The 24,554-nt window shown below is 37.0% G+C and overlaps 2 long non-coding RNA genes across 5 annotated transcripts in view; both read right to left on the bottom strand.

Annotated features, from left to right (window-relative positions):
• LOC106504749 lies at positions 7,088–17,380 on the bottom strand. Of its 3 annotated transcripts, none has more exons than XR_002346841.1 (4): positions 16,793–17,380; positions 14,191–15,976; positions 10,725–10,943; positions 7,088–10,177 (listed from the first exon to the last, which is right to left on the bottom strand). It is a non-coding gene; the product is annotated as an uncharacterized LOC106504749 (long non-coding RNA). The 3 variants fall into 3 exon arrangements; XR_001298491.2 differs by having other exon boundaries at positions 14,191–14,309; positions 15,835–17,380; XR_002346840.1 differs by having other exon boundaries at positions 14,191–17,380.
• The window catches only part of LOC110262178, a 30,792-nt gene continuing 23,724 nt past the window's right edge, over positions 17,487–24,554 (bottom strand). Inside the window, exons 2-4 of one of the 2 annotated variants that reach the window (XR_002346843.1) lie at positions 20,792–20,926; positions 19,293–19,375; positions 17,487–18,324 (exon numbers count right to left, since the gene is read on the bottom strand). This is a non-coding gene — a long non-coding RNA (uncharacterized LOC110262178). Of the gene's footprint in view, positions 18,325–18,865; positions 19,376–20,791; positions 20,927–24,554 lie in introns of those variants that run through there. The other variant, XR_002346842.1, reaches the window with a different exon arrangement.

The raw sequence follows: 24,554 nt of genomic DNA on the forward strand, positions 1-24,554 counted from the left end.
CAAACAACAAATAGTGTCTAAGAGCCCATCAGTCCCAGGTGAGATTAAATTATTGATATTGAAAAGCCAATATTTGAGATATTTGAGATATGATATCAAGTATCTCAGGAACTGAGTAGAAACAATGGTAGTGAGATGTGAACTAGGCACTGCTTAGTAAAATAAGTAGGTAAGTGTAATCTCTAGAAACTAGGAAAGGACCCAAATAATAAGTTGAGACTAAGGAACAGGGTCTTAGAAAAGTACAGTCAGAAAGATTCCTAAGGGTAATAGGGCAACTTGATTATAGAGTGAAGGAAGAACTCAGGAGATAGATCAAAGCCTACATCACTAAAGTATTTATAGGCAGTGAGAGTTGGACCTGAGGAATGATCAGGATGCCAGTTAAGTACCAGAGTTCTGTCTTTCAGGTCTAACTTTCTATTAACTCCCAATCAATCCATCACTAGAACAACCTGATAATTCCTTTACCACTCAAGACTGGCTCAGAAACTGAGCTGGGAAAGAGTCTCCAAGAAGGAATGTGACAGCCACGTCTTTTCGAAACTGGAAATGGTGGAGGCAGAAGAAAGCCTTCTGGAAGCTAGTTGGTACCCAATCAGGTTCTACAAAGAATTGTCCCCAATTAGAAAGGCAAGATTTTGGTCCACTGGAGGCCTTGGATATAGGTGCCATATAGGTTATCTCTAAAGTTTACCATTTTCACAGTCTCACCTTACTCTGAGGTTTTAGTTTAAGCACAATTTCAATAACCCAGGGACTTGTGAAATGTGTTCAAAGATATCTATTTAATTAAATATGATTAAGATACTCAATGTCCCTTCAAGATGTTCCTGCCCACTGCTACCTCTGCCTCTTCACCTTTCCCAAGAAAAGGTACATTTTTAAATCTTTCATGTTAATCGTTACAATGGAATGGCATTTTTTTCTTTTGTAAACATTGAATTACTTGACCAATTGGCTAATCACTTCCTGAACTCAGGCTGTCTAATGGTATGTCTCTCTTAGATATGGATTCCTTAAGAAGTTTTGGAGCAGCCACTTACTTATGAAGGCAGGTGGAAATGGGTGGATTATACATTTCTAACATAGCTTGTAAAAATCATCTGTGTATTTATTTAATCCAAAAACTTGAAAACAAAACAAAACAAAAAAACCCATAAGGCTTTAGAAAACCTATGAAGTTTTGTTTTTTTCTTTTTCTTTTTTGGCTGCCCCTTGGCTCATGAAGTTATTGGGCCAGGGATCAGATGCCCATGCTAAATCCTTAACCCACTGTGCTGGGCCAGGAATCAAACCTGCGTCCCAGTGCTCCAGAGACACTGCAGATCCCTTTGTGACACAGTGGGAACACCAACCTATGAAAGTTTGTGTGCATGTGTTTTACCTTAACTTAAGAACCTAAATGTTAACTGTTAAATAGCTGCTAATGTAAGCTAACAATGAAAAGAACTCTGAGGTAGTAGCCAGGATGCACAGTTTATTTGCATTACACCCTATGCTCATCACAATGTAGTTTAGTTTACACAGTTAAGAAGGTAATGAAAAGGTTATCATACTCACAATAGATAGGAATATGAATCCTCAAGTGGTGACACAAAGGCATGGAGATATTCAAGCAGAAATTCAGGTTTACCATCTATCAGGAATGCTGTGAAGCATGTTAAAATTTCTCGTAATTAAAATTCTCACCAACTCTAGGAGCTTATGATTATTTTCTATTCTGACCTTGAGGAAAGTTGATTTAGAACAGCTAAGAAGAGGAGTTTCTATCGTGGCTCAGTGGAAATGAATCTGACTAGCATCCATGAGGACACAGGTTTGATCCCTGGCCTTACTCAGTGGGTTAAGGATCTGGAGTTACCATGAACTATGGTGTAGGCCTACAGCTGTAGTTCGGGTTCAACCCCTAACCTGGGAACCTCCATATGCTGCAGGTGTGGCCCTAAAAAGACAAAAGACAAAAAAAAAAAAAAAAAGAACAGGTGAGAAGAAGGGAAAAAATAGGATCTCATAGATATCGATTCTCAAAGAGAATATTGCTCAAAAGCAATGGGAGATTTCTAAAATTAAGAATCTGTCCCTAACATCTCAAATCATTACATTAAGGGAGAGAGAGACAACATGTAAACCAGTGCTACTCAAAGCATGGTCCAGAGTGCTGAGGAGTCCCTAAATTCCTTTCACGTAGCTACAAAATCAAAACTATTTTCCTAAAAACACTAAAATATTTTTTGTCCTATTTCTTATTTGCTCTTAATGTGTACAATGTAGTTTTGAGAAATTAAATGTGTGATATCATTGGTGTGCTAGCCAACAAAACAAATCCTTGTGCATTCTTTTAAAAAATATTTAAGATGGAAGCTTTCAAATATAAATATACGCACATTTTCAGAAATTAATTCAGTTTGTTCTCCATATGTCTGTGGCCTTCCTAGCTTTCTTCACTTTATATCTGCTATAATCTCTGTAACCTTATTATCATCCATAAATCATTATTTTGAAATCTTAGAGTTTTCCTTTTGTCTACTTGTAAACATAAAAAAAAAAGTTGGTACACTCTGTAGTCCTGTTTTGCAATAGCATTTTAAAATTTCTGCTTTAGTTTCTAATACAGTAAAAATCTTTGCTATCTTCAATAATGTTAAAGAGTGTACAGGGATCCTGAGACAAAGTTTGAGAAGCACTGATCTAAACAAACATTGTGGTCTCTGATGAGCACATAAAGTTACACAAAATCTAGAAAGAGGGGACATTACAGCCAAAGATGAATGCTTTGATGAATTGAAAAAGCTGTACAAAACTTGTCAGGAATGCTAAATTCAATATCAAAAACTCAATCATTTCAGAAAAATAAAAATTATGAGAACTTTACCTGGAGATAAAGGTCCAAAGGTAAATTGAGGTCAAAAAAAAAGTTTCCAATATTATTTTTACAATTAAAAACAATAACTTCTGTATTCAGTGGGCTTACTTTGGACCACAGGAAAATATATTTATCTACTGCTTCCTTTCCATTATCGCAGAAAGGTTCCGCTATGGAGTATGCTATCGTCTTTCTTTGTTGGTAGAACAGAGCGACAGAATCTTAAAAAGAGAAAAGGAGGACACAAGCTGTATATGCACAAATGCCTATCTTGTTTAAGTGGTTTTAAAACATGTAACCTTTTTGGTAACTCAGAATGCTGGAGAATATTTCAGTAGCATGTTTAAAAATCCAGGTATTAATGGTTAACTGCTTAGTAACCTCCTATTTTGGAAACAAGATAGTTCATATAGTCTATAAATTTGTGTGTAAGACCCTTCCGAATTCAACATACCTCAGGGTTCTTAACACAAGTTTTACGTTAGATTTCACAAGGTCTATGACTATTTCATTAAATTGCCTAAAAAGTGTTCATGTGAGAATATATGGGCATTTTTCTGGGAAGATGAGCTATAGCATTCATCAGATTCTCAAGGAAGTTTTAGTCCCAGAAAATATTCTTGAAACACTGCTCATGGCTAGTGTTTAAAATAGCAGTTAATTGAAAAGGCTAGGTAGTTACAGCAATTTTTTAAAAAGTTCTTTGTCATCAGGGTCATTTTAATGAGGTCCAAATTTAAGAAATAGTCCTTTTTTATTATCTACAGTTTACAAATATATATCCATATAAGCCTATGGAAGTACCAGAAATGTCCTAGATAATTCATTTTAAAGGATATTTAAATTTCTGAAAACTGTCAATGTTTTCAAAATAAACAAGGCAAATGAATAGTATGCATTGTTTAATTGGGGATAATGCATATTCTTCTAATGTTTACCTTATAAGAAAATGTTTTAAGACAATATGGAAAGCAATTGATTAAATGAATAAGATTTATGATAATGAGCCTTTCATTAAGTCTTAGTATTCTTTTCTTAAAGTTTGAACATATCCTCTAAACCAAAATGGGGCACTTCCTGTCTATTTTAGCTTCAGACTTACAGTCAAACTTGTCTATTTTTTACTCTAGTGGAAAAATAACTAAACCTAAATGCATGGAATGTCATTTTAAACAGAGAAGAGAATCAGGCATTATTAAGAAAAATGAATTTATCTCACAAGCAATAAATATTTTATAACTATATATGAATATGTCATTTCAAAACCTTGGATAACAGTTATTATTCATATTAAATATAATGAGTTGAGAAGCCAAATATATTTAATTCTGTCAATCTATGCTATAGATATTGTAATAAGCTAAGAAATCATAGGATATCACTCACATGTGGAATCTAGGAAAAATATGATGCAAATGAGCTTATTTACAAACCAATAATAGGCCCAGAGACACAGAAAACAAATTATGGTTACCAAAGGGGAAGGGGGAAGCATAAATTAGGAGTTTGTGATTAACATATACATACTACTATATATAATATAGATAACAAGCAAGGACCTATTGTATAGCATAGGGAACTCTACTCAATATTTTGTAATAAGCTATAAGGTTAAAGGATCTGAAAAAAGAATAGATGCATGTGTATGTTTAACCGAACCACATTGTTGTACACCTGAAGCTAACACAACACTGCAAAGCAACTATACTTTAATAAAAATTAAATTTAATTAATTTTTTAATGTTTTAAAAATAATATAAAAGAACAAAGTTTGGAGGACATATTTCTCAGCAGTAGGTTCAACCATACATAACAGGAAAATTTAAATAATAGGGATTTAATAAAAAGTTTTTCTTTCATTGAAAGAATCCAGAGAGCTAGGCAACCCAGGACTTATGAACTGACTTTTCAAAAGATTTCAGGTCCTTTCAGCTTTCCTTTCTCCCATCCCTGGGATGTGGTCCTTGCCTCAGGTTTCAAGGAGACTGCACTCAGCAGGGTGAGCACAGAATGAAAAAGGCATCCCTCCTTTAAAGAGAACTTCCATGAGTCCTTCACAACACCTCTAGTTCCATTCATTAGCCAGAATTCCAAAATCATCCATTGTGGTAAACAGAACGGCTCCCCCAAAACGCCCAACCCCAATCCCTGGAATTTGTGAATATGTTAAGTTGCATGGCAAACAGGACTTTTCCAACATAATTAAGGTCACAGACCTTAAAATAGGGAGATTATTAAAGTGGGGCCAATTTAACCATATGAGCAGTTAAAAGTGGAGAACTTTCTCTAACTGGAGGCAAAAGGAAGCAATGGCATAAGAGGAAGTCAGAGACATTCCCAGCATGACTCAACACACACATCTCTGTTGGCCCTGAGATGTAGGGACCCACATGCAACCACCAGTGAGAGGCCTCTAGGGGCTAAGTGTAGCCTGAAGCTGACAGCCAGCAAGGAAACAGGGTTCCCATCCTACAAATTCAAGACACTAGTTTCTGCCAACAGCCTGAGCGAATTTGGATGTGAATTCCTCCCAAAGTCATCCAAAGAGAGCACAGCCACTGACACCTTGATTTTGTCTTTGTAAAATCCAGGGTAGAGAAACTAGGCAAGCTATCCCAGACTTTTGAACTGCAGAACCAGGATATAACAAATTTACGTTATTCTAAACTACTACATGTGTTCTTATTTGTTACAGCAGCCATAGAAAACAAATACACGAGGTCACACCTAGCACCAGCAGCAATAAAGGTCAGGAAATAAGGTCTTCTAACTTTCAGGTGGCTGTACATGCAGCTGAAACCTCCGGGTCAGTTTGGAAAAGAATGAGGAGAATGTGTATTTGTTTAACAGCTAGTCTCCACCATTGGAGAATTAATGAAAAAGGGAGGACTAAAGCAGGTTTAGTATTTTTAGTATTAATTGAATATAGCTCTCAAAGAGGTTCAAAATGATTAAGGACCTTTCAAAATATCCAACTCTTTACTTCTAATGTTGCCATTTAACGTGCTATGCCTTTACCACTGAATACAAGGTGATGTGATCAAAGCTCTCTCATCTCTCATGTATGAGACAGGCAATGGTCAGTTATCAATTTTCTAAAAAATCACATTGGGGAATCATAATAAAAATTACATACCTTTAAGATTTTATTTTAGTTCAAACAAGCATGTACATTCATGGGCAAATCTGTTTATGTAGAGTCTGGTCCATTCTTCAAATTTATGGCAAATAATGGCTTTCTCACACTCTTTCTAAAATCTGTTTCCTTAAAGCAAAAACTTAAACTTGCAATAAAATCTGAGCACATAATCCCTCTAAAGTTTCTTTAGAAACCCATCTCTTCCAAAACTAATTCATTATCATTGCTTTTATCTGCACACCTGTAGGCTTCACAAAATACTATCCAACTTCATTTTTTACAACTTTCATTTACTTTGCACACATATTTCATAAGTGCATGGCAATACTTTATTAAAATATACAACCCATGGAGTTCCTTTTGTGGCTCTGCGGTAATGAACCTGACTGGTTTACATGAGGATGTGAGTTCCCTCTCTGGCCCCACTAAGTGGGTTAGGGATCCGGCATTGCCCTGAGCTGTGGCATAGGTCACAGATGCGGCTTGGATCCCACGTTGCTGTGGCTGTGGTGTAGGCTGGCAGCTGCAGTACCCATTCTACCCCCAGCCTGGGAACTTCCATATGCTGCAGGTGTGAGCCTAAAAAGCAATAAATAAATAAATAATAAAACCCCAATAATAAGTACTATTTGCCTGTGCAGGTTTGGTTGTTGATGATGCAAAAGAAGTGAGGGGGAGTGTACTAGACTGTACCAATGCTTGGACATTCTCCGTGGAGTAGTGTAAGTCAGTATATTTGCAAAGGGAATAGAGAGTAATCCTAAATTAGGTGGGTTAGTTAAAAAGAGGAGGATAAAGGAGTTCCCGTTGTGGCGCAGTGGTTAATGAATCCGACTAGGAACCATGAGGTTGCGGGTTCAGTCCCTGTCCTTGCTCAGTGGGTTAAGGATCTGGCGTTGCCGTGAGCTGTGGTGTAGGTTGCAGATGCAGCTCGGATCCCGTGTTGCTGTGGCTCCGGGTAGGCCAGCAGTTCCAGATCCGATTGGACCCCTAGCCTGGGAACCTCCATGTGCCGCGGGAGTGGCCCAAGAAATGGCAAAAAGACAAAAAAAAAAAAAAAAAAAAAAAAAAAAAAGAGGAGGATAAGATGATTTACAATTTTTCACTGTCCCTAAAGAAAAAGGAGTCAAAACAAAACTGTAAATTCTACCAACACATTCAAATTCAGCTTCCTGAGACCTTTCAACTATACCTCCTTCGAGCATTTAGAATCATCAAGCAGTTCTCACACTCAAGAAACTATTACAGCCTGAAAAAAACTCACACCATTTCTCTCTTCCCTTTGAAAAAGCTCTTGTTCCTTTCTGAGTCCTGGAAGTCAAGCGGAGTTGCTCAGACACCAGGTGTGGTGGAAGAGAACTCAGCAAGAGTGGAAGGTGCCTAATTGCTAAATTGGAGGGGCGGGGAAGGGGACTCAGAGCCAGGTGCGTGAAGACGAAAGCAGGAGTATGAGGTCCTATTCCATAACCATTCTCATCTTCTGAAATGGCAAATTTAATGCAGATTTCTGAAGAGGAAAGATAGACATTTCCTAGTAAAAGAATTAAAAATTCACCCCTCATAAACTCAACTTTATCTGCCAGAGTTTCAATTATGTCCTGACCTCCCAAACTGATTTAATGTTTCCAAACAAGCTGTAATTTTCACTTGAGAATGAAAATTTTCACTTTCCAGCACCAAGGTTTACATTTCTCTCACTGGCTTAGTTTAATAGCTTTAATCTTTCTAATTTAATTTATAAAAATCTTAATGATGAAATTTCAACACTGTAAAAGAGTTTCAAATAAAAAATTAACTATGACTCTTACCATTCCAAGAAAACTATTTTCCTTTGAAACTTTTCTAAAAGGGTTTTGTCTATATGCAGAGTTTTGACCTAATTGTAAACACCATGTACACTTTTATTATATTCTTTTTACATTTGACATTATGTGATAAACATTCTTTTGTTTGTTAAGTCGTTTTTACAATTACCATGTGGGACATTTCTTTCCAAACTAACATATGCTTCATGTTAGGAAAGAAATTCTCTGTACCATAACCTTGACTGCCTTACTACAACTTGCCCATAATTGTTCATTAGCTATAGGCTGGCACTAACAGCATCGTTGAGCATTTGGACTTTGGAATCAGACTGGTTTTGCCTTGAGTCTGGACTCTATCCTATAGTAGCTATGTGATTTTGGGTCCTTGAAGTTGCCATCTGGGACATTGGGAGGAAATAGTATTTAAGTCACAGAAAATTGACTAAAGTACTATTTAGTCAAAGATTGAGTAAAATAATGCAAGCACCTGACCTCAATGTCTGATACATAGTTCTTAACAAATGGTAGTTATTGCAAGATTATTAACACCTGTTCAGCTTAAGCACTATACACACTTCAATTCCACCTTTATGAGATTCCCCAAGTTAAAAACAAAATTTGAGAGTCAGACCTAAATTAAATCCTACCCTCTTCATAATCTGTTCCCAATCACATTAGCCCTTGATGTTGTACACCTGTTATCTGCCCCACTCTTTGGCCCAGCACCTGATATTTTGATAAAATGTATTATCATTCATTTTCATCCAAACAAGCCATATCTCTCCAGATAAACTGCAAGGTACCCAAGGCCAGGAAAATATTGTGACTCTGTGGCTCAACAAGAAGATGTCGTCACTTCCAGTCTGTTACATCTCCAAAGCAGTGTCTTTATCCAGAATTTCCACATCATCCAGGGGACTGGCATAGCTTCCAATTTGGCTTATTTCCTTACACTTTCTAACTGAATCTTATAGTCTTGTCTCGGATTCCTTGGCCTGGCTTTACACATCTTCTAAATTAATGTTAAGAACATTTTGGATTTAAAAAGGAGAGATGGTGGTAGAAGGAAATGTAGCTTTGGGTGGAGAATAGAGTATTTCAAACACTAAATGGATAAATAAATTTAAACCGTTTGTTTAAACTTGTTTTCCATTGTATTTATTTACGGTTACAAATCCTTTACTGAAGGAGTCTTAAACACAAACATATTTGAAGCAAGGTTATTTTAAACATATGTGTAGGCATTATCCAAATCTATGCGGTAAGTCCTATCCCCAGAATCAGCCAAATTCACTGAGTTTGGCAGGTTCAAACCCAATTTTTATCATGGGGCCCAGTGGAATCACAAACTTCATTGTACTTGACAGGTTTATCACTCGAGTCCCATACAAAGCAACTTCCTCTGACACAAAGATTGAAAGATACCCATTTCAACGACCACAGGAAAGTCAAATGAAATTCAGGCAAAATAGCTCCAATGTACATTCACATCTGCAACCTGAAAGTACCATCTGTCATGTCAATCTTAATGCTGGCAATGGTTTCATTTTATTCTGCTGTTGCCAAATCAAAAATTATTACTTTTTAAATTGCTGGGTCCTTAACATACTGCAGCTTATAATGGGGAAATATCTAGTTGACCACTATTCTAACACCAGAGGCCCAGAATATAAAATCACAAGTGCTGAGCAGGGACCGTGTGAAATCTCAGCATCATTTAAACCTAATTACATTTATTGAGTTATAGGTGGCTTCTAAACTGGTGAAAGCTTTATTTGTGGTATTAAGAGTGTGCTTAGGACAAAAATAATATCTGATTAAAATTGAATTTGTAAAACTCAACCTCATAAACTTATGCTATGGTAAACCACAGACCAAAGAAATTCACTGAAATGCAGTCTCCTCATGTTTTTCAGGGCAGAGCACAGGAGATAGCCAATAGGGCCATTGCGAGGGAGGCCATATCGTGCTAGTTATACAAAACCCATGATTTCCACCGTTAGCATTAATATTAGTAAAAAATATGAACAACAGATGAGAACAATTATAAACAAAAGAAAGGCCAATCACAAGAGAGAAATAGAGAGATTATTTCTAAAAAGAGGAAGAACTTTCATTAGACTCTTCATGAGGGAACAGAATCAAGTTGTTTGGAGCAGCGTTTACTTAAAAGTCCCTTTTCCCCATCTCTCGCTGTTGAACGCCCTACCTTTGCATCCAGCACAAACTCAGGTCACCTCTTCCATAAGTCTTTTCCTGATACTCCTCTTGGCAGTGGATCCCACCATCTCATGGTTCTCCCAGTAGGGCCATTCTTATCACAGCCTCCTGAGGGAGGTCTCTCTTCTCTGTTAAATTCTTAGCTTCCTAAGGTCAGAGAACATACTCTCTTTAGATGCCCTTACCTGGCGCATAGCATAATGCCTCCTAAGTAGGAGGGAGGTGAGAAATTGAACTGACTCCTATCACTGTGGGGCTCTCCTACTCAGAGTCCAGCAGATGGCAGCAGTACTGCCTTCAGCAGAGTCAGAGGATTTTCTCAACATTCTGGCCTCTGCTCATTAATGAAAGCACTGCTGCATTTTCCTCTTTCTCCGTCATCCATGGCTGAGCCATCAAACTCATAAACATGAATTCACAGCAGTGTACATGCCAACAATTTTGAGACTCTGATTTGCAATTCTCTGAATACTTGTCTGAAAAATGGAGGTAGAAATTTTGAAATTTAATAATCCCCATTCTCCCCTTCCCACTAACACACATGTTGAAACTCATGGAATAATTGCTATTAACATAATAGATCACGCATATGTGATGAGTAAAGTGTGTTGGGGTAGGGAGCAGATATAGCCTCCATTCCCCGTTTCCAGCTGGGGAAACCCTGAAGGGTTTCTTTCTTTCTACCCTGACTTACCTTTTCTTCTGGGAGAAGAATCAATTGGTCAAATTGGTGGATGTAGAAGAAATCACTGAGCAAGTCAACTCAGCCTTTCCCTTCTTTTTCTCTCTGGAGCCGTCTATGCAAGGGCCCTGCCTTCAGGTCTGCATGTCATGTGGTAGGTGGTACACATCCTGACCCATGAGGGAGATCTGCCTTCATCAAACATTACTTATGCCAGCTGAATAAATGTCTCTGAAAGTGGCAAAGTGTTAGGAAGGCTATTGTGGCTGCATATCCAAGCGCTCTCTTCAGATCAGATTTTGATTAACAATAAAGCTTGCATTTTCATCTCCATCTATCTGATAAATTAGTTTACCATTATAAAGCAGAGTATTTTATTTGAGGCTCCTCAACCCCCAATAAAATACAAACTACCTCACACTTTAAAGCTTAAAGAATTTCAACCTCATTTTTTTTTTATATCTAAATATTTTCTCTTGTTTTACAGCCAACATTAGGTGCTTCATCAAATGCTGAAATTAAATCATATTTTAAGCAAGTTCTCAGAGACTATTCTTTTTTACAACAAATAATTGGCAACACAATCGGTGGACATAAGCAATTAGTCTTTGCAATAAAACGAGGGCCTGGCAGTTCACTGCCCCTCCCCTCCTCCTCTTCCAGCTGGGGAAATTTTCATTCCTTCCAAAGTAGTCTGCCATACTTTCAACATTTGGTTAACCAATTGGAACAAAGCATGCTAATTTACCTCATTGAATAAAATGCTCAAAAGCATTTTGCTTTCTTGACTAGCCAAGTTTTATAGCTTTGTATATGCTCTATTTCTTAATGAGGACTTGAGCAACTAATTATTTCAAGACCCTAGAGTAGTCCTCAATATTCTCAAAATAAACTTTGACATTTTTAGTTGCTAATCAGCTACAGCTGTAGGGAAATTTCAGCAGCGTTAATAGGATGGGCCAATGATCTATATGTTTACATTTCAAAGCCAAAATTTTCCCTTTTTATCCTAAAATTAGCATAATACTTAACCAATCTTAAATCAAGATTCAGACAGCAACATTTATAGCCTCTTCAGTCCTCTCCTCAAATCTCTCAAAGAGTAGAAAAATTTATAAACTAAAAACACTAAGTTTACACTGTTTCCTCTTAATGGTTCCTTTTTACCCTGCTTCTCCTTTTTTTTTCCCCTGAATCACATGCACAGAATTAGATTAACCACAATCAACTGTGACATATTCTACATATTCTCATCATTAGTGTATTCATAATTTGCTTTTTTGGTTAGTTATTCTATTTATAGGTTTTTGTTTTGGGGATTCTTTTTGCTCTTTAGAGCCGTACCTGTGGCATAAGGAAGTTCCCAGGCTTAAGGGTCAAAGCAGAGTCACAGCTGCTGGCCTACACCACAGTTCATGGCAATGCCAGATCCTTAGCCCACTAAGGCTAGGGATCGAAGCCTCATCCTTATGGATTCATTACCACTGAACCACAACAGTAATTCCTCTATTTATAATTTTAATAATGGGATAATTACCCATAATTCTACCACTCACAACAAAGATCCCTATCCCCAAGTTTATATTCAAGGATTATATTCCAGTGGGAGGCAGAAAAATTAAACAAATTTTAATTTTTAACCAAATAGAGTATGTTCAAAGATAATAAATGTTATGAAACACACACCGCAAAGCAGAGTATGATAAGATAGACAGGAAATGCCAAAGATGGAAGAGATGGGTTGTAGTATTAAATGACGTGGTCATGTAGACTTCATTTAGAAAGTGGGATTTAGTCGGACTTGAAGGAGACAAAAGTGTTGTCCATGCCGATATCTAGGAGAACGTTACAGGTCAAAGGCATATGCAAAGAAAAGATCTCAAGGTGGAAGAGTTCCTGGCATATGTGAGGAATCGCAAATAGCCTGGTGTGATTGCAGGAGTCTGAACAAAGGACAGAGTAGTAGGAGAATTCAGAGAGGAAATAGAAGGTCCTAACATTGTAGCTATTTTATGGATCATCACAGTGTTTTCTTTGAGTACAATGGGGAGCTATTTCAGGATTTTGAGGAGATAAGTGCCATGGTATGATTCAAGTTTTAAGATGCTCGCTCTGGTTTATTTGTTGAGAAGAGACTCTGAGAAGACAAGAGTAATGGTGAAATTGTCTTGGGATTCTAGTGACTGAGTGGAAGGGCTGAGAAATGGGCAGATTCTGAATGTGTTTTGAAACTGGAGCTAACAAGATTTCCTGAATGATGAGATGTGGGGTGTGAAAGCCAAAGATGGCTTTCTAGTTTCATAAGCAACAGTAGGGAAAGAATTGCCAGAACTAAGATTAGTGAAGCAGAATTGTGGGTAGGTGAGAAACACCAGGAGTTGATTGTTGGACATGTTGAGTTTGAGTGGTACTGAATACCGAATGGAAATTTCACTGAATATATGAACATTAAGTCTGAAAGACAGATGGGTCCTAGAGGTGTGAACATGAGAGTAATTATCATATAGATGTTTTTAAGGCCATGAATGTAGACAAAAAGGAGGAGAAAAGAGAATAATCTAATATTCCAAATTAAGAAGATGGGGAGGAAAATCCAGCCAAGGAAATTGAGACGGTGCAACCAGCAAGATGGGAAAAAAAACTAAGAAAGAATGGCATTCTAGAAACTTGCTTAATTTCTTTACTAAGGAAGAGGGAGTGATCAAATGTGTCAAATGATACCAACAGGTCAAGTAAGATGAGGATTGAGAACTGACTATAATATTTAAGATTATGAAGGTCATGGGTGAGCTCAAGAAGACTTGTGAAGGAGAAAGCCCTATTAGTTTGCATTAAAAGAGAAAGAAGAATTGAAATCAGAGAATAAAGAAAATCATTTTGCTCCAAAAGGGAGCCAAGAAATGGGGTGGTAGGTGGGATAGAAAATGAATAAAGATAAATATCTTTAAGATAAAGGAAAAATTGTACATTTATACATTTATGAAAATAATTCAATAGAGGGAAAATTTGACACTGAGAGAGGGAGAACGGAACATTGCTAGAACAATGTCCTTGAGTAGGCTACAAGGAAGAAGATCAGAAGAGGAATACGAGGCTGATAATAGATCTGAATTTTTAGGCAGGAGTATAGAAGTATATTAGGAGGTTAGGAGTAAGAGGAACAAAAAATAAAATAGTACATACAGAGCCAATATGGAGTTTCCTCTTAATTTTTCAAATGCTATTTATGTAAATATAAACACCTCACTCCAAATTTAATGTTTGGTAATTAATTGCCCCAAGTACAGATTATCCGAGACTTTCTACTCCATTGCTTATTCGAATCTCCTAAGAACTGCTAAGGAAAGGAAATGGAGATAAAACTCAAAATCCATATTAGTTCAGAGATTTTTAGAAGAACATCCAATTAAAGTTGGGTATTGATAAAAAATTTACAAAATAAAATCTTCTGAGGACTTCACATACCTGTGTTACTCACCTTTTCCAATGCCATGACATTTTCAAGTTTCATGTCTGAGTATAATTCTATGGATATGCAACTCGAATTACAGTTTTAAGAGAGAACAAATAGATTTGGTAGTAATCTGAGATTTGTGCCTTAGGTAAAAGAGAAAAGAGTTCCAGTTATCAATTTAATTAACAAATGTGTCCATAACAACAGAGTTTATAGTAAAGAATCGTATTTCTTCTTGTGAAAATAACTGATTGGTTGAAGACTTGCTGGTCCAATGGAACAGTGTGTGAGCCTTAAAAGAGGAGTGTCTGTATTACCTGATGTGAAAATATTTTTAATATTTCCCTGGTGAAACATGCTGGTTAAAATAACATGTCTAATATCAACATAAATTTAGGGGAGAAGAGTACATTCCTAGAAGATGAGGCATATAAACGGCCCTCTTGTACTGGTTAGAATTCAGGTGATTATCTTATTCCCTACACTTTTCCATATTTCTTAAGTTATTTCTATTACCTTTATAATTAGGGAAGAAATATTATAAAGCCATTATTATTTTGAATAATAAGAAGCAACAATCAAGAAAACAAATTCATCACACAATTATGTAATGTTAATAAATAGTTCCAGCTATCATCACAGAACGCAGAATGCTCAGTTTTAATTCTGTCACTGCCTGGCTTATGTGGCTTTAAGCAAAAAAAATAAAAGGTCATCTGTGTAACACTAGTCTAATTGCAAAAAGATAAAGAGTGATTACACCAGGGCGTGGTGGATTAACTAATCAGTGCCTGAAAGCAACTTTGGAAAAGTGATGTAAATCATTTTGAAGTTTTTTTTTTTTTTTTTATTTAGAGATTAAAGTCTGTGCTTTTCCATGAAAATAAATCAGAGCTCCAGAAACGTTCAGCTGCAAAAGTCAAACTCTGCCCTCAGTTACGTGCATGCAATTAGCTGCATGTGCATAACTGAGGGCAGAATTTGGCACACAAAATTTGGAATAATCTGGAAATTTTTTAAATCTGGGAAAAATTAAAGTCTGTTTGATAAAATAAATTATGATGTGACCCAATTCAAATGGGCTTTGATGTGTTTAAGAAATGGTGTTTTCATTTACATGAGAAAATAAAAGTTCATTTAGGCCAATCTAGACCAGACAATTCTGGAGGATAAGAGGAAAGAAAATATCACCAGTGACGTTCTCCCAGGATTACATATATATATATGTGATCACACATACACACACACACCCATATACACATGTGAAGTGAGTTTGTGCTCCCTCGCTGTTAATGAATACCTCACACAACAAGAGAGAAAGGAAGAGAGGATCTCTGTGTGTGAATGCTCTTGAACTCCCCGGAGTATTCACAACGGCATTTTCACAGGCATCTGGTATACTTTTATTATCTACAAATCCCCTTCTCCTGCACTCCCTGCTCACTATTAGAGTGAGCTCTTCTGCAAATAGATCCTTCCCCAAGTTATCTATCAAGTAAAAAATCAGCCCAAGCAAAGCAGTTTCTTCACAACATTTTTCCTACTTCAGTTTTCTTTTCACATGTCCTCTAAATGGGACCACCCATGTTTTGCTTCAAATAATTTCTGAAGCCACTTTCAATTTTTTATTTTAAAATGGAAATTGAGAAAAAAAATACAGTCCCCTACCTAGATCTTTGTCCTATTTTAAACGTTTTGTTTTGATGTCACATTTTAAATTCTGACATATCCTTTCACCCTTGCCGTGTCACCCAGCAAGGGATCAGAACTGAGAAAGAGCAAAACCGCAACGCCTCTCCCTCAGTTCTGCCTTGGAAAAAAAAAAAAAAAAAAAAGGTTAGCTGTGCAATGTGCATAATGCTCATTCTTCTGGCTGTGTGTGTTGAGCTATTTATCAACCCACAAAGTATGATCTGTTTCTCCTTTATGGTCCTTTCAACACACAAAAAAAATATTGGCATTGCTTCTCCCTGCCCCTCAAGAGAGTCATCTGGATTATAACCACACAACCCATGGGATTAAACCACTTGTAAAGAAGTGGAGTCCTTTGCATTTGGATCTTGAAACTTTGAAAACAACCTTAAGCTATCCTCCTAAAAACATTAAAAGGAGCATTTTTCTGTGCTTTTCAGGCATCTTTACAAGTTCTTGTGGAAGGATAAATGTAGCTGGTTTGCATTTTATATGTTCATTATTTTTCAAAATAGCTTTGCCTATCACCATAGATATGGTTATAAAATCAGAAGAGAAAAGCCAAAATTTTTCTAAATGGCTTTTTTTTTCCTCTATGCACCAAAGGCAAGATATTTCACGATTAAATATTAACATGGCCTCTGCCCATTGCTTCAATAAACAAAACTCATGTAATTGGTCAGAGACCTGGTGTAGCCCATCTCCCCCACCAAGCCGCATTAAATTTCAGCTTAAATTTTTCAAGAGGCTAATATATTTTGTCAGAATCTAAATCATATTTATCCACACTTTCAATCCTGAAATGCTCCCTCCTAATATCAGCAAAAGTTTCACTGTCTTCAAAGGTGAGTTCCTAGTTTCACAGTTTGGTAGGGCTGCCATAACAACATACCACAGATTAGGTAGCTTAAACAATAGCAATTAATTTTCTCACAGTTCTGGAGGCTGAAAGTCCAAGATCAAGATGCCAGCAGGGTTGATTTCTCCCGAGGCCTTCTCAGCTTGTACTTGTCACATGGCTTTCCCTCTGTGCCCAGATCCCTGGTTCCTCGGTCTCTTTTAATATGGACACAACTCATATTTGAACTTGAATCTCACCCTTAGGGCCTCATTTTAAATTATTCACTTCTTTAAAGACCTTACCTCCAAATATGATTAGATTCTGACGTACTGGGATTTGGGGCTTTTAACATGAATTGGGGGTGGAGGAGACATGATTCAGCCCATCCTGTATAATTTAACTTATTAAAGTCACACACACTCCATCATAGGATTGTGGCCAGGCAAACATTTGGTTAGGTGTATCTTGAGGAATATTGCATTTTAAAAATATCCAAGCATTTTTATTAATAGCACTTTTGAAATCTTACTTTTTATCAATACATACATTTCTTGCCTTGAGCAGGGTATGAAATCAGTAAATAGTTGATAAATTAAAAAGTCATGAACAGGAGTTCCTGTTGTGGTGCAGCGGAAATGAATCCAACCAGGAACCAGGAGGTTGCAGGTTCGATCCCTAGCCTCACTCATTGAGTTAAGGATCCAGCATTGCTGTGAGCTGTGGTGTAGGTCGCAGGCATGGCTGGGATCTGGGGTTGCTGTGGCTGTGGGGTAGGCTGGGAGCTGTAGCTCCGATTTGTCTCCTAGCCTGGGAACCTCCATATGCCACGAAGACAAAAGACAAAAATAAAGTCATGAACAAACCAATGAAATATTATATTCAGTAAATGAATTTTTGTCACTGGCTTGGCAATTTTCAAATTGCAACCCCCCCATGCCAGTGGTCATGATGTGATTTTGTAAATAAAGGTGCTTCTAATAATTCTATAAATGTAAAAGTTTATTTGTTACAAATACATCTCTAGGGAGTTCCTAGAGTGGAAACAAATCCTGCTAGTATCATAAGGACATAAGTTCAAACCCTGACCTCACTTAGTGGGTTAAGGACCAAATGTTGCCATGACTTGAGATGTGGCTCGGTCCCGAGTTGCTATGGCTGTGGTGTAGGCTGGCAGCTGCAGCTCAGAGTTGATCTCTAGCCTTGGAACTTCATATGCCATGGGTGTGGCTCTAAAAAGCAAAAATTAATTAATTAAATACATCTCTAATGATTTTTTTAATCTTAATCTTTTTCTGAAATTAAAAAAAAATTTAATTCTCTATAATATCAGGTATAATTGAGTCAGTGATTCATGGACTAAATCACTAGAAATTCCCCGAGGAATTGTGAGTGTTCCACTGGGCCCTTCCATGTGGACATTGCCCAAGGTCCTCTCATCAGCTGTCCCTTCAGCTCACTTTCTCACATTCTCTTAATGATTCACCCAATTCCCATAGTTTTATCCTCACATTTCTATAGCCGATTCCCAAATCCATGTCTCTTCCTGAGCCCCAAACCCACATTTCCAGCTTCTTTCTGGGTTTCTCTGAAGTGTTGCAGTCACCTCACATGAAAGTCATCTTTTCCTAAAAATTACCATATGAAAGTTGTGATACTATGACATAATAAGAAATACATATTTGGTCTTCATCCCTGTTTCCCGGCAGAGAACTTCTAAAACCCTTGGAATTTCCTGAGTGGTAAGGGTGAAAGGAACATCATTTTTAATTCATAAAAATACCTGAGTTTATGCTAATGTGATTAGAAGACTGGACCTTATGGCCCACCCCAAACCTCCAGAGAGGGGAGTGAGGCTGGAGATCAGGTTAATCGCCAGTAGCCAATGATTTATTGAATCACAACTAAATAATGGAACTTCTTCCATTAAAAACTATTAAGCAGGGAGTTCCCGTCATGGTCATGGCGCAGTGGAAACTAATGACTAGGAACCATGAGGTTGTGGGTTCAAGCCCTGTCCTTGCTCAGTGGATTAAGGATCTGGTGTTACTGTGAGCTGGGTGTAGGTCACAGATGTGGCTTGGATCTGGAGCTGTGGCTGTGGCTGTGGCTGGCAGCTGTAGCTCCGATTCAACCCCTAGCCTGGGAACCTCCATATGCCCAGTGTGCGGCCCTAAAAAAGCAAAAAAAAAACCTCTTAAGCAAAGACCTCCCAGATTGGGGAACGCATCCATGTGCCAGGAGAGTGGTAAATCCCAGACTCCACAGAGACAGAAGCTCTTACACTCAGGATATTTCCAGACCTTGCCCTATGTACTCCTTCAATTGACTGTCCATGTGTACCCTTTATAATAAACCTATAACAGAAAGTAAAGCACTCCTCTATGTTCTGTGAGCCATTATAGCAAATTACGGAAACTAAGGAGGGGTGGTCATGGGAACTGCAATTTGCAGCCAAGCCAGATAGAAGTCTGAGTAATCTGGAGACCCATCTGAAGTGGGGGGACAGTCTTGTGGGACTGAATCCTTAACCTGGGGGATCTATGCTAACTCTGAATAGTTAGTTTCAGAATGAATGAAATTGTAGCACACTCACTTGGGGTCCACAGAGAACTGGAGTTTTTATGGAAAACGCATACATTTGGTGTCAGGAGTGCTCTGAGGTGAGAAACGGTTTTCCTTTAAAAACAAAGAACATGACTGATTTAGGTTCCAACCCAAGTGCCCACACACCCCAGTTAGACAAGTTACTCAAGCTCTCTGAGCCTTGAGTTAATTAATTAATCCAGCAACCAATTAACTAAAATCTCTCTCCTTTTATTAATACAAAGATTAAATGAAAAGCTTAAAATTAAAAAGGATGTACTTAGCATGTGCTCAATAGATTAGAGCACAACAGAATTAAGAAAAGGGAGGAAGGAAAGTAGGAAAGAAAAAAGGAAGGAAGAGAGGGTAAATAAAAAAAGGAAGGAAGGAAGGATTAAAATATATATTATTTAACTTGATTAATGAAATATCATTCTCCCAATTCATATGGTTTAAAAATTTGTCAAATTCTGCTTCTCTTTTCTGCACTTTTCCCAGCCAATCAATAATTAACTTCAATTTCTCTACCTCTAAAATACACCCCAATACACTAAAATACATTCCTAATACATGTACTCTTTTCTATGCCAAATGCTTCAGTTTTCACTTTTTTTTCTCTTCAGCTGAATAAGATATCTCGTCTAATTTTCTCTCATTTTTCTTCCTTCCCTCCTTCTCCCATTATTCCAATTCCTGCTCCTAAACTTTCCTTCATACTGCTCATATCTTTTACTTATCCTTTAAGTATCTGAGGATATCAGTTAAAATTTTTCCATGGTTCTTCATCACATAAAATATAAACTAATATTTATTTCTACCCTATTTTACTCAATGTTTTTCCATTAAAGCTCCCCAAAGCATCCTATGGTTCAGTTATAAAAGATTTATCATTCATAAACCCACCCTGGAGAACTAGGTAACCACTCTGTCCACTTCTACTCAAATCACCTTCTGCATCTCCTTCCCTATATTCACCTACCAAAATTCTAACCACTTTTCTGATACGATTATTCATCCCAACCCCATGTGCTGAATTGACTGAGATCACTAATCAGATAAATATTTAGTCAAATAGACATTAAGTCCTTGCCAAAATACTGATTTTCTTATTGGTAATACTGGATTAAAGAATACAGCTTGATCAATGACCAGGATGTGTGTGTGTGTGTGTTTTCTTTCTTTCTTTCTTTTTTTTTTTTTTTTTCACTGTCTTCTTCCAAATCAAGATTATTTTTGAAAGAAGAGCTGGGGTCTTCAGAGCAGAAACACTTACGCAGAATCCCTCCCATTAGGCTCTGGGACCCCAAAGATGTGAGCCTTGAGATGAGGCTCTGCAATGCAGGCCCCGGGTCTCAGGCCCTGAACAAGGGGCACTTACCCTAAGGACGACCCTAGAGGGGAAAAAAAGCAAAGCAGCTTCCTCAAAGCAGATAGAGGTCTGAGAGTGGCAGGGGAGGTGTACTTAAGCCAAGCAAATGAAATGCGCAATGACCATCTTCTCAATTTCACCTGTCCATCAAGTCAGTTTTCTTGGTGGGAAGGGATTCAAGATAAGCAAATGGAAGAAGAGGTCCAGTTTCACTTTTCATCAGTTTTGGACGGATCAAATTTCTACTTCTTGAGCGTATGCAGGCAAGAGGAACACTGGAAGAGAGAATACGCGATCCCATCAGTCCCCTGCCTTTCAATGTTTAACTTAAACACCTTAAAATGGGTATAAAAAACAAATTGCCCTTTTGTGGAAAAGTCAAAATTATAGCTAAACATAAAAACTGTATTAAAAATATCAATACTGAAATAAAACAATCCGGTAATAGAAGGAAAAAAAAAAATAAAAAGTGGACTGGCCAATATGGGAATACAAAAGAACAAAAAACATATGGGAACTTTGTTTTGTTCTTTTTTTGTTGTTTTTTTTGGTCTTTTTGCCATTTCTAGGGCCGCTTCTGTGGTATATGTAGATTCCCAGGCTAAGGGTCGAATCGGAGCTGTAGCCTCTGGCCTACACCAAAGCCACAGCAACTCGGGATCCAAGCTGCGTCTGCAACCTACACCACAGCTCACGGCAATGCCAGATCCTTAACCCACTGAGCAAGGCCAGGGATCGAACCCGCAACCTTACGGTTCTTAGTTGGATTCGTTAACCACTGAGCCACGACGGGAACTCCAGGTTTTTTTTTTTTTAATTATTAAGGCACATATGGCCAAAAAATTAAAGTTTATATATCTTTACATATGTTTGAATTCCTTTTTTTTTTTTTTTCTGTAGTGGGCAACATCATAAGGCAGATTTGTGTTTTATTTAGTTGCATTGTTTGAATTTCCTGAAAGGAAAACTAAAGACTGCTTGACATAAATAAAAAGAATTTTGTGCCTTTTCTCTGCATACTATAAATGTGGGATTAGAAAATTCAGTTTGGTTTTATTGCTGACAATACTACAGTGTCATGGTTAAATGTGGTTGAGATAGAACTGGAATAAGTATATGAAAACAGATACTTGAATTTTTCTCATTAATTTTTTTAAAATACATAAATATATATATATATGTATATATATATATATATATATATATCCCCTTAAGATTGAAATTTCTCATGTTCATTTTTTCAGCTTAAAAGTAATTTTTTTTAGAAAATATAAAATGAGGAGTCCCCATCGTGGCTCAATGGTTAACAAATCAGACTAGCTCCATTAGACGCAGGTCTGATCCCTGGCCTTGCTCAGTGGGTCGGGGATCCAGCGTTGCCATGAGCTGTGGAGTAGGTTGCAGATGCAACTTAGATCCTGTGTTGTTATGGCTCTGGTGCCGGCCAGCAGTTGCAGCTCTGATTCAACCCTTAGCCTGGGAACCTCCAGATGCCACATGTGCAGCTCTTAAAAAAAAAAAAAAAAAAAAAAAAGAAAGAAAAGAAAATATAAAATGATTCCACTCAATCCTGATGACTTATATGAATATTTTTAAACCATGCTTTTTACATTAAAAATAGATTTGGTTTGTATTTTTCTATTGTACTGAGATGAATCCAAACTATGCTTTTGAAGGAGAACTTTGAATTTGACACACATTAAAAGCATTTTTGAAATATTAGGGGGAAAATACACCTGGAATTATAAATAGCCAAGTTGAAAAAGCTTCAAAGTTGTGTTTAAATTTCCTCAAATATTGAATTTTTCCACTAAAACTATAGTAAAACTCAAGGAAAATGAAGTATTCCAAATTCTTGAAGTAGTGAACATGCAAGAGTCATCACATTAAATCATTAAGAGACAATATAAATGAATTGAGATTCACTTATTCATTATTCAAAAAATTCTCTCTATCATGTGTTAAGTACAATTGCGTGTTTTTCCCACACTAATGAACAAAAAATGATTGAAATTTCAGCTTTGACTGAGCTTACATTTAAGAAAGACAGATTATAAATAAGTGAAATGAATAGTATGTTATTGCTAAGTGCTACAAAGAAAATAAAAAGCAGGAAACGGAATATGCAATGTTTCAGAGGAGGACGAGATGCTAAGGAACATTTATTAGTTTTCAAAGATGAGCCCAGTGAAGGGTCAGTTTCATGGTTCCAGAACAAAGGCTTTATGGATCCATCTCAGATTAGGAGATGGTGAAAGGAAGCTCTGAGCCTGATGTTGGTTCATAGCTCTCAGATACTCTTCCTTCAGAAGTTCTGATTAGATTTACCAGGATATAAGAACAAAGCAGTGTACCTCTAGGTACCAGCCTCTAAGGAATCAGCTCTGTTCTCTGTTTTACAAATGACCAAACAAACCCAAAGGATGAGGAGTTTAAAACAGATTGACCAAGTTTAGTTAGTGCTAGGCTAAGTACCAATGAAGGAGAGCTATTTAAAATGTGGGTTTTTTTGTTTGTTTGTTTGTTTTGACAGCAGCTGGTTCATAAACTGTTTTACTCATTCTCAACAAGAGAAGTAAAGAAAAAGAATTTAGGAATCTTGAGACAACTTAACAGAAAAGTTGTGTCTATTTCACCTAACAATGAAAAAAATCAGAGTTTTTTTTTTGTCTTTAGATTTTATTTTCTAGTAATTCACTTTTTGTATTTTATAAAAGTATCAATATGAGGCAGATGGGAAAATGAAAAATAAAACAAATGAGTTCTTCTTCACAGTTTGAAAGGCATTACACTAAAATGCTGATCCAACACAAAGTCACTCCAAAAAAAAACCTCATATTGGTATGAGTGCATTTTATGTGCCAGGAAGTGTTGGGGCAAAACCAGGTTATGCCCTCATGCAGCTTACAATAGAGCGAGACAATAAACAAGCAAACAGGCTCTGGCCATGAAGAACCCAATGTTTTCCATTAAACTTCACTGCCTCCTGTTTGAGTGGACTGAAACAAAGCCTTAGAGCATGGCCATTCATCACCACTAGTGTAGACTCACTTGTGGAAACGGCATCTGGAAACACACGTGTTAGCCATGGTGACTATGTATTTCTTTTGAGTAGGGACCTGCAGCTATCTGTCTGGAGGAAGCAAGAATTGTGAGAAATCAGATCAGGGCATTTTTTTTTTTTTTTTCTAAACGGCCTTCAAACCACCTTACTATATTGAGTATATTCTACAACGTCACGAAAGGGATATTCTATCTGTGAACTCCAATTCATGGTTCCTATCCTTCTGCTTTAGACTGACAAAATACATATTCGTGAATTTTCATCAGCCTTTTGACTTTCAATAGTTTTAAATATATTTTTAAATTTTAATCTTGACTTTACAATCTTTCAATTAAATAATATAATTAACAGCAAGCTTGTTCAATTAAAAATAGAACAAGCAAATCCTTGAACAGGTATACTTTTTAAAAGTTCGAGAGTTTACAAGTATTCTAGCTTTGAATCTATCTTAGGTTTATGAAGAGGTTTATCCTGAGATGATAGTATTTATTTTATTGTCTTATAAATTTTATTCAGTGGTTTGTACACATAGCAATGATAAAAGGCTGAAAGAAGAGATTGAGAAGAGACATATGAAATACTTTCAAAGATTTTAAAATGTCCATTCAGTGGTCTCTGTTTAATGAAGAAGACTAAAATTCATCCAGCAATACAAAAATAAGTGCTAATTGGTGCCTCCTAGAAAAAGAGCAGAGTTCTTGAAAGTGGGCTTTGCGGTGGTATTTGATAGACAGTGGGAAGAAAAAAGTAAGACTGTTAAACTGATTGAGGTGGGAAACAAATAGTGAAGCGTGTCCCAATATTTTTCAGGAAAAAATAGCATGAAAGACAGTCAAGAC

This window comes from Sus scrofa, chromosome 8 (genome assembly GCF_000003025.6).
Source record: "Sus scrofa isolate TJ Tabasco breed Duroc chromosome 8, Sscrofa11.1, whole genome shotgun sequence".
In the NCBI taxonomy this organism is placed as follows: Eukaryota; Metazoa; Chordata; class Mammalia; order Artiodactyla; family Suidae; genus Sus; species Sus scrofa.